Here is a 10,421-nt window from a genome sequence, read left to right on the forward strand (position 1 = left end):
AGAAATGCTCATCGTGCCAGCCTAGTCCCTAATGAGTTTCCACCACAGTAATCTGAATATTTCCCTCTTGTTAAACTCAGAAAGAGTCAGAGACTAGAGGATACAATTGGATGGGAAGGACAGCCTACTGAGTTTCTATATTTGTGGAAAGCACTAACACTGGTGGGAAAGCCATCACAAGGGTGCTGGAGGGAAGAGACCTTAGCCTAGAGACCACCATGCTTAGCCCTAATCTGGGGGTTGTAAATCTGGCTCTCTGGGAAAGGAAATAGCCTGTAGCAGTGGCTAGAAGCTGAGGAGATGGACAAGAGGGATGGGCAGACTGGGAAAGGTGGACAGAAGAGTATCTGCTCAAATCAGGAGAATATGTATGAGGGTCAAATAGATGGACTTAGCTTCTTTCAGCAGTTCAGTGTCCAAGGACAATTCTAAAAGACTTGTGATGGAAAATACCATCAATAATCAGAAAAAGAACTATGAAGTCTGAATGAAGACCAAAAATTACTTTCACTTTTTAAAACTCGTTTTATGTTTTTTTTTTCTTATTTTTCCCCTTTAGTTCTGATTCTTCTTTCACAACATGACTAATATGGAAACAGATCAAACATGATTGAACATGTATAATCTATATCATAATACTTGCTATTATGGAGAGGAGGGAAGGAAGGGAGGTAGAAAAATGTGTAACTCAAAAGTTTACAAAAAAATGAATCTTGAAAACTATCTTTGCATGTAATTGAATAAATATAAAACTATTCAAAAAGGAAGAAGGAGAGGACCTGCCCCAGCTGCTGGGAACTACAGAGGAATGTAGAATAAAGATATAAAAAGGAGCTAAGGCTCCTCCAAGAGTCAAGAGTTTCAAAAAAGGAACACGTCCTGAGAAGTTGGCCTGGTTGTAGTCCCCTGGCATAGCTTGCCCAGATGATTGACTTTTTTTTTTAGTTTTTTGGGGGTTTTTTGTTTGTTTTTTGTTTGTTTTTTTTAGATTTTTCAAGGCAATGGGGTTAAGTGGCTTGCCCAAGGCCACACGGCTAGGTAATTATTAAGTGTCTGAAGTCAGATTTGAACTCAGGTAATCCTGACTCCAGGGCCAGTGCTCTATCCACTGAGCCACCTAGCCACCCCACAGAGGATTGACTTTTTAGGGACAGAGATCAAGTAGACTTCTGGACCACAGGGGTCCATCAAGGCCTGTCCTTATTTCTCAAGAACTCCGATTTCAGTTCTGTTTATTGTCCCTGACCTGTAAATAAACTTTGCTTATTTATAGAAACACAAAAAACTTCAACCCTTCCTTCAAGGCCCACCTCTTCAAAGAAACCTTCCCAGGCCACTCCAATGCCAGGTGGTCTTTTCATCCTTTGTTCCCACAGAATTTATTATCTTTTACCACCTTTTGAAGCACAACATAGATATCTAGCATGTTCATAGGATCACAGAGATCTACAGCTAGCAGGGACCTCAATCCCATATTCCATTTTAGAGTTAAAGAAACTGGGGTAAAGAGGCTTGCCCAACATCATCAGGGAGGAAGGAATGGAGCCAGGAGTGGAGCAGAGGTTCTCTGTCACCTAGAACCAGGATACTTTTAAGGATGAAAGGTGGGGAGAACAAGTCTATCCAGAATGAGAGCTCCCAGAGCCATAGTATGGAACAGAGGGCCCTGTTCTCACCTGGCTGCTCCATGTGAAACCATCCACTCCCTCCCCAACCTTGGACTTGGACTCTGACTGGAGACTGGGGCCCAGCTTCCTGGAATTTTACCAACTGGCTCACAGACTTGGATCTGACTGAGCCAAGGGTTGCCTTGGTAAGGCAAGGTACTCATATCACACATTTCATTTGATTAATACCTTCTTTCTTTTTAGCATCTCCATCCCCCATTCATCTGCAAGAAAAGGAACAAATCAATCCAATGGACCCTGGGCTCTGAGAAAGGAGCTTTCTCCTTATCATGCATAGATCAAGGGCATGGAACCATTTCCAAACCATCCTCCTCCTTCCCTTCCTACCTGTTTGCAGACTTTGATCCAAGGACTTTGGTCTCTGATTGGCTAACTCATCTTGTCTTACTTGGAACTAGGCCACCTGGTTATTTTTGAATGATATTTCAGTGTGTAGACACCCCTCCCCTCCTGCTTTCTAACCCACTTTTATGTGGATTTCTATCCTGAACACTTGGACATAGAACGGACTTAAAGTAAACAAGTAAAAGTTTTGTGGAACGTACTGTACTAGACTGGCTCAGCACTTGGGCATATTAGAGTTGAAGAATCCCCCCTGGCTTCTTTAGACTGTGCATTGACTTATCATTGAAGGATACAGGTGGGCTTAGAAATGATAAAGCCACCCCCTCGTTGACTGCAGAGTCACAGGGGCCAATAACTCTATGGACCTTTAAAATATATATACAGATTGGATTTGGTCTCTTACTGAAACTCTTGTGGTGGCAAACAATGGGGAAGATATCGATGGACAAAGCAAACCCTAGTCTGGCTCAAAATCCAATCCTTGAGGGAGACAGTGCCAAGCTGAGGTGAAATGTAAAATGCCTCCTCAGGAGCCCTGCAAATAGTTTCAGGTTGAGATAAAGTACCAGCCTCCTCAGCAGTTTGAACAGTAGCTATAGGTTGTTACTGAATTTTTTCCATCAGTGTGCACTGGGAGTCTTTGTTTTTCAGCTTTTCTTTTTATGTAGAAAATAAATATCTATTCCATAGAGATAGGAATAGGTACCAGATCTTTGATTTCATTGAGACAGGGAATCTGATCTGGTGAGGAAAAGTCCTCTAGTAATACAATTAAGTAGCTCAGTGGATATAGTGTTGGGTTTAGAGTTGGGAAGAACTGAGTTCAAATCCAGCATCAGACACTTATTAACTGTGTGACCTTGGAAAAGTTATTCTCAGTCTATTTTCTCACCTGTGAGAGAAATGATTTATTCATAATTAGTTCATTAATAATAGGGATCCAAGGGCTTTTTTTCCCTCTCTCTTTTCTCATTCTCTACTAGATCAAAGCAACCTTGGAAGTACCAGGGTTGATGATGAGATTGGTTAACATTATCCTGAGTCTTGTACAGGTCCCCATCCAACTGGGAAGGGTAAAGATTAAAAGGTAAAGATCATGTAATCTGGGTAAATCCTGGTCCACTGTGTTCTGCTCAGGCAGTACAGTATGTCTCTCCAACTTTTCCATCCTCACAGCTGCAAAATGAGGAGGTTGCATGTTTCATTGAAGCTTTGTTTGCAAATCTGCTTAACTAGGACAGGAATTTAGTGAAAATGGCTGGAAATTCATTTTTTTAAAAAACATCTATTAAAAGTTGTAGTCAGGATCCTGGATCTTCATTCCTTTTCTCAATGAAAGGTAACAATGGTTCCTTCCACCAGCATGTTGGGGCAGGAAATTGAATGCCCCAACCATCATTTCTGCCAATTAAACACTTCCTTCGAACCTTCTCTGGAATCTCAAGATCAAAGACTTCCTGGCAACCTTCTCCATAGCTGTGTTCTTGATATTCTGTGATAAAATAAGGTGACTTACAGGTCAAATTCAGGTCCAGCAGTTAGCCTATTGCAGTCTAATGATGATGTTTTGTCCTTCCTTGTCAAAAAAGACCATGACAGGGGTGGCTAGGTAGTGCAGTGCAGAGCACTGGCCCTGGAGTCAGGAGTACCTGAGTTCAAATCTGGCCTCAAACACTTAATAATGACCTGGCTGTGTGGCCTTGGACAAGTCACTTAACCCCATTGCCTTGCAACAACAACAACAACAACAAAACTAAAAAAAAAGACCACATCAGGGAGATGGTGTCATACAAGCTATTGAACTGGATTTGAGTGAGGGGCTGCCGTGCTAAAGAACCAGCCTCACTTTCTCCACCAGTCACCTGGGTCCAGTGGCTAGATAAGACTCAGGATGACTGCAGATGGATCTGGATGTGAGGTAATCAGAGTTAAATGACTTGCCCAGGGTGACACAGCTAGTATCAAGTGTCTGAGACCAAATTTGAACTCAGATCCTACTGACTCCAGGACTAGTACTTTATCCACTGCATCACCAAGGAGTACCAAGATAGACCTGGATTTTGTCTGGATACTATGCTAAGTCCTGGTGCGGGGTTCCAGCCTCCGCGGGGTTCTTGGAACCTGACAGGAGGGAGAGAGTCGGTGAAATGAGTTGAGTCAACAAGTGGGTAAAGGCAGGAGCAGGTTGACTGACTGTCAGCTGCTTGGATTTATTTTTATAGTTTCAGAATCATGTATGTTTTCAAGCAAGCAAGCTGAGATCATTTCCTTGGTTACAAAGGTGTACAATTTTGATCATCAATCATATAGTTCATATGGTTACAAGTTTTTTTTCCAGTGCTCTTTCTTTTTTTTATATTTTATTTTTTATTCTTATTTTGTACAAATTTTTTTTACATTAATAAAATATTCTTGTTTAAGAGTAAACGAAATACCCCCTCCCCCTCATAAATACAGACTTGCTTGAGCGATAAAGTAAAGGGGAGAGAGAAAAAAATTAAAATTAAAAAAAAATAATAGTAAAAATTGTAGGTATGGCCAGGTGGCACAATGGATGAAGCACCAGCCCTGGAGCCACGAGCACCCGAGCCCACATCCGGCCCCATAGACCCAACAATCACACAACCGTGTGACATGCAAACCACCTGATCCCCACTGCCTTGCAAAAACCAAAAAGAAGGAACAAAGGGACCCAAAATAAAATAAAATAGTAATAATAGTAGGGGTGGCTGGGCGGCGGACAGAGCATTGGCCCCTGAGCCAGGAGCACCCAGATCCAAATCTGGCCTCAGACAACAATGATCACCCTGCTATGCGTCTCTAGGCCGGCCACCCAGCCCCATTTGCCCTGCATCCTTCCCCCAAATAATAATAATAAAAAATGTGCTTCAGTCTTTGTTCCAACACCAACAACTCTGTTGCAGGTGGATCACATTCTTTATGGTAAGTCCATCACAAAAGTTACTTCCATATTTTTCCAACGTTGCCAATTGCTGATCGCAACTCCCTCCTTTCTTATTTCTCCACTACCATGTACTGTATTTTCTCTCTCCTTTCACTCTGACTGTGCTGTAGGGTCGCTGAGTGGTGCAGCAGACAGATCCCTGGTCCTGGGGCCAAGAAGCCCTGAGCCCCCATACCACCCCTTAGGCCCAGAATCCACCTGGCCCTATGGTTCTGGACAGGCCTTCCAATCCCAGCTCCTTGCAAGAAGTAAAAAAGAAAATGTGTTATATCTGACCACTCTCCCCCCATGGTCCATCCTCTCCTCCTTTATTCACATCCCCACCCCTTCCCCCTGCTCCCCCCTCCTTCTTACTACAGATGTCTATACCCCATTGAGCATATATGCTGTTTCCTCTCCTAGTCACCTCTGATGAGAGCAAAGGTTCCCTCATTCCCCCTTGCCTCCCCCTTCCATATCATTGCAATAGCTCATTGTAATAATAAAAAAACTTATTATATGAAATATCTTGGCCTATTCCCCCCTCTCCTTTTTCTTTCTCCCATTACATTTCCCCTTTTTTCTATTGACTCCATTTTTTACACCATGTTTTATCTTCGAATTCAGCTTTCTCCTGTGCTTCAACTATAAAAGCTCCCTCTACCTGCTCTATTAACTGAGAAGGTTCATATGAGTATTATCAGTGTCATTTTTCTATGTAGGAATACATGCAGTTCATCATCATTAAGTCCCTCATATTTTCCCCCCCTCTCCACCAAACTCCATGCTTCACCTGAGTCCTGTCTCTGAAGATCAAACCTTCTGTTCAGCTCTGGCCATTCCAAAAGGAACATTTGAAATTCCCCTGGTTCATTGAAAGCCCATCTTTTTCCCTGGAAGAGGACATTCAGCCTTGCTGGGTAGTTGATTCTTGGCTGCATTCTAAGCTCTTTTGCCTTCCAGTATATTCCAAGCCCTACGAGCTTCCAATGTAGTTGCTGCTAAGTCCTGTGTGATCCTGACTGCAGCTTCACGATATTTGAACTGTGTCCTTCTGGCTGCTTGTAATATTTTCTCTTTGACTTGGAGTTCTGGAGCTTGGCTATGATATTCCTAGGGGTTGGTTTTTTGGGATCTCTTTCTCAGGGGGATCGGTGGATTCTCACCATTTCTATTTTGCCCTCTGCTTCTAGAATATCAGGGCAATTTTCCTGTAGCAATTCTTTGAAAATGATATCAAGGCTCTTTTCCTGATCATGACTTTCAGGTATTCCAATAATTTTTAAATTATCTTTCCTAAGTCTGTTTTCCATATCAGTTGTTTTTTCAATGAGATGTTTCACATTTTCTTCTAATTTTTCATTTTTTTTGGTTTTGAAGTATTGATTCCTGATTTCTGGTAAATTCATCAATCTCCCTGAATTCTATTCTTTGTCTGAAGGATTTGTTCTCCTCAGAGTTTTCTTATCTCTTTTTCTATCTGACCAATGTTGCTTTTTAAAGCTTTCTTCTCCTTAATAACTTTTTGAACTGTTTTATCCATTTGACCTAAGCTGGGTTTTAGCATGCTATTTTCTTCAGCATTTTTTTGGATTTCCTTGACTAAGCTGCTGACTTCATTTTCATGTTTTTTTCCTGCATCTCTCTCCTTTCTTTTCCCAGTTTTTCTTCTAACTCCCTCATTTGATTTTCAAAGTCTTTTTTGAGCTCTGTCATAGCCTGAGCCCAATTTCTGTTTTTCTTGGAGTCTTTAGATGCGGGAGCTTGTGCTTCCTCATCTTCAGACTGAGTATTTTGAACCTTCTTGGGCTCATTTGCAAAATATTTCTCAATGGTGTTCCTCTTATTTCCCTGCTTGCTCATTTTCCCAGCCTGGGCCTGTTTTGGGGGTGCTTCCTGAGCTTTTGGGACACTCCCACAAGGATCTCAATGTGTGAGGCTCTGTCCTCCCTCCTGGTCTGTAAATGACCATATGTGCCCCCCTCTGCTGTGGGGCTGAGGTGGGGGGGCTCCTGCTGTTCTATTGGGGGGCCTAGACTGCGATCAGGATCTGAATGTGGTCAGAGCCCCAGAGTCCTGTTCCAGAGGCAGAGGACAGAGCTCTGCAGTCTCTCTCTCTCTCTTCACTCCCCTCCCTCAGCTCAATGGCTCATGCCCTGGGGGCTCCTGCTTATCAGCTCTGCCTGCTTCTGTTTCTGGATCTGGGCTGCCCAAAGACCATACTGCTTGCTGTGTGCCCTGAGGGCTGGGCTTTATGTGCTTGCTCTGGCAGAGGTCCCCCGCTGTTCCCCCACTTTGTGCCCAGTGCTCCCTGGGATGTAACTCCGGAGACTCCCCTGCTACAGCATCTGGGGCTCCCAGCACCCTGGGGCTGCCTCCGGGAGTCTGAAGTTCTTTCACTCTGGTGGGCCACCCCTCCAGTGGGCTGTTCTATGGGGGGGGGCCTAGACTGTGATCAGGATCTGAATGTGGTCAGAGCCCCAGAGTCCTGTTCCAGGGGCAGAGGACAGAGCTCTGCAGTCTCTCTCTTCACTCCCCTCCCTCAGCTCAATGAGCTCATGCCCTGGGGGCTCCTGCTTACCAGCTCCACCTGCTTCTGTTTCCTGGATCTGGAATGCAGTGGCCACTGTGTGCCCTGAGGGCTGGGCTTCATGTGCTCTCTCTGGCAGAGGTCCCCTGCTGTTCCTCCAATTTGCGCCCAGGGCTCCCCGGGGTGTAAGTCAGGAAACTCCCCCACTGCTGTGAGCTGCAGCTCCCAGTGCCCTGGGGCTGCCTCTGGGAGGCTGAAGTTCTTTCCCTTCGGTGGGCCACCCCTCCAGTGAGCCGCCCCTCCGACCCCGGGGAGCAGAGCCTTTCTGCTCTTTTCCAGGTTACCTTGAGTAGGAGAACTGCCTCCCTGGGTCCCTTTGTGGGTTCTGTCTCTCGAAAGTTTAGTTAGAGTCCTGAGCTTACGAGTTTTATGAGAGAGTGCCTAAGACTCATCCTTTCTTGTCGCCATCTTGGCTCCAACCCCCCATGGTTACTAGTTTTAATCATGTGATTACAAGTTTAAATAATAATCATATAGTTAATTGATTTCTTATCCCTACTCAGACCATGATGACCTCAACCTGTCTGTTACCATATTTATTACTACATTGTATAATTGTTAATTCATTTAAAGTTATTAATTAAGCAATTCTTTTAATGGAAAGTTTTTTATATTTTTTGTGTAGGTAATGTTTTTCGATACACTTCCTTAACAGTCTGTAGTGAGGGTCTTTATGCTTGTCCACCCATTCGTCAACTCTTACAATGACCAATTTTTCTTTCTGGCCTTGTTGCTAGAAACCACAGTTTCTGTGACTTTTTTTATTCTTTCCCATGAAACTAAGGCTGCTATAGTTCACATATCGGTCACCTGTACTATTTTCTCACCATCTTTTTCATATATTCCTGTGTATGGTAAGGGGGGCAAAACTATTAATTTCCCTGGAATTCTATCTGACCCATCTTATATCTGTTTTCCCTGTATATATTCTGGCATCTCCTTGGAATTCCCAGTGCTGGGTTTTCCAGAGATTTCATAATGTTGAAGCCTTTTGTATGCCTCAGAGAGTCAGTCCTGTTAAATTTGGACAGAGTTTACAATCTGTTTTATTCAAGGAATTTTTCTGAAATCCTTCTTTTATAGTCATTCCAGTATTAGGGTGGGTAAATATTGTAATCAATAATAAACCTATAAATATTTGTATGCATGAAATGCCTATATATATTGAAGAGGGAAATGTTGTTCCATCAGACAGTGTAACTGCCTTGAGTCTTCTTGCTGTGACTGTGTCAAACAGCTTAGAGACCCTGGCTCCCAACATCCTGGGAAGGCAAAAAAAAAAGGGGCAAAAACTGGCCTTTCCCTCAAGAAGCTCTCAATCTAGTGGGTGGCTAGATAGTGCAGTGGATAGAGCAGCAGGCCTGGAGTCAGAAGTACCTGGGTTCAAATGTGACCTCAGACACTTAATAATTACCTAGCTGTGTGGTCTTGGGCAAGCCACTTAACCCCATTGCCTTGAAAAGAAAATCTAATAAAGTGGTAGTCTGCAACAATTTAAAAAAAAAATAAAGAAGCTCCCAATCTAATGGGAGAGACAACATATAAACAAGCTGTAGACAGGATAAATTCTTTTTCTTCATGGATATCTCATCACTGTCCAGTTGTTACTGATTCAATTATCTTATAAATATATATTTTGTTTATATATATATATAAATTTAAATAAATATATAAGTATCTAAATACCTCTTAAAATGAATAAATTCTTTAGCTCTTAAAATTGATTTATTTCATTTCTTTAGAACATACCAGGCTTTAAAAAAATGTAGCATAATAATTTCCATGTTCCAAATCTATTTGAAAAATAAAATTAGATCAGAGATGAGGTTCTCAGGGGAAAAAAAAGAAAATAAAATTATTTCACCTCTATGCTTTCACCACCATAGATGTAGGGATACATAGAGAAATGAAACTTTTCCTTCATTGACACATGAGAATTAAATTTAGGCATTAAATTTAAGCCAGTTCTGGGTCCAAAAGTCACAGACTGACCTTTTAGACCAAGCTCTCTCAGATCTGTTGGATCTGGGAGAAAGGTCATTGTCCTTTTTGGAATTGCTATTCCCATGTTTGCTGGTCAATAATTTTCCCCAGAACACAGGGTGATAATGAGGGGCAACAGCTCCCCCCCTGAGTCTCTGCCCTTCATGGACTTCAGATATTTTATTAGATTTTTCCCCCCATCCCTGCTTTTTGGGGAAATGCCCATGACCTTTAAAGGCACCTAACCCCCTTCCTAAGGGCAGCCAGTGGCACAATGGTGGAGTGCTGTATCAGGAGTCAGAAGACCTGGATTCAGATGTGTTTTCAGACACTTATGAGTTGTGTGACCTTGGCCAGTCCCTTCACCTTGCTTGCCTCCATTTCTGCATGTGCAGAACATGTGGAGGAGCTGGCCGAGCACTGCAGTATCTTCAGCAAGCCCGCAAGCGGGGTCATGCGGAGTCGGGCAAGGCTTGACAAGATTCAGCCACTCCACAGACTCCTTTTTCCTGCCTCAGGCCCACTGAGAAGATCGGGAGGAAAAGCGGGGGGCATGAGCGCGGGCTGCGGGTTGTTGCTCGCAGTGTTGCTCCACTGGTTACTTCAACTTCCTGCAGCTCTGGCATCGTGTTCATCATCAAGCAGCAGCCACAAATCAGGACACCCACATTCATGGGCACATCTTGAGCCGAATGCATTTGGGGTTCCGAGTTGGGAAGATCAAATTAGATCACTCGTGGGGCGGCTAGGTGGCGCAGCGGGTGGAGCCCCGGCCCCAGAGTCAGGAGGTCCCGAGTTCCAATCCGGCCTCAGATGCTTCATGATCACTAGCTGTGTGGCCTTGGAAGAGTCACTTCATCCCACTGCTCTG

This window comes from Macrotis lagotis, chromosome 2 (assembly GCF_037893015.1).
Source record: "Macrotis lagotis isolate mMagLag1 chromosome 2, bilby.v1.9.chrom.fasta, whole genome shotgun sequence".
In the NCBI taxonomy this organism is placed as follows: Eukaryota; Metazoa; Chordata; class Mammalia; order Peramelemorphia; family Peramelidae; genus Macrotis; species Macrotis lagotis.